This window comes from Sinocyclocheilus anshuiensis, unplaced genomic scaffold (assembly GCF_001515605.1).
Source record: "Sinocyclocheilus anshuiensis isolate Anshui unplaced genomic scaffold, SAMN03320099.WGS_v1.1 scaffold430, whole genome shotgun sequence".
Classification (NCBI taxonomy): Eukaryota; Metazoa; Chordata; class Actinopteri; order Cypriniformes; family Cyprinidae; genus Sinocyclocheilus; species Sinocyclocheilus anshuiensis.
In genome coordinates, this window is record NW_015547641.1 from 353,626 (window position 1) to 354,540 (window position 915).

Here is a 915-nt window from a genome sequence, read left to right on the forward strand (position 1 = left end):
TTTTTTCAACAGAGAATCTAAAACCCCACTTATATGACCACCTTTCTACTTCTGTTATTGCTTCTTGCACTTTCCTTACAACAAACTCTAAATTCCTCCCTCGTTTCCAGATTGCACCATCATCTGCATAAAGAGAAATTCCTATTCCTTTTTCATTAATAGAAAATAATAAAGGACTCATTATACTCCCGTGTGGTGTTCCATTTTCTACCTTTATTATGTCTGAAAATTCTTTCCCAATCTTTACTTGAATAGATCTTCCAAATAGAAAACCTTTAATCCATCTTATCATTTTTCCTTTAACTCCTGCTTTTCTCAGTTTAATTATTAACCCTTCTTTCCACATCATATCATAAGTTTTCTCGATGTCAAAAAATACTGCCACTACACTTTTTCTATTAGCCTAAGGTCTTCGTATTTCATGTTCCAAACATACTGTAGGGTCCGTAGTACATCTACCTTTTCTAAATCCACTTTGATAATTACAAATATTCCCTTTAGTTTCCATAAAATATGTTAGTCTCTGATTTATAATTTTATAAACAACGGCCCTCCAGGACCGAGTTTGGGCACCCCTGCTCTAAGTGTACTCAACTGTGCTATTTTGGGACACCATGAATATGAACTAAAATGTGTTTTTAACATACTTTCTCAGTAAAAAAAAAAATATTTAGTTACCACTTGTAGTACAATTGAAACCATCTTTCATGCACTTTTAAATATACTTATACACAGAAAATACACTTAATTATTTAAAATATAATAATAATATATAATGAATATATACTAAATTGTACAGTTGATACACTGTGTCTCAGCCGTAACCCACTGACACACTCGCACGTTTCTCCAGATTATGAAATATCATAAAATATCTATTTTTAGAGCACAGAGTAACGTTTGCAATGATATATG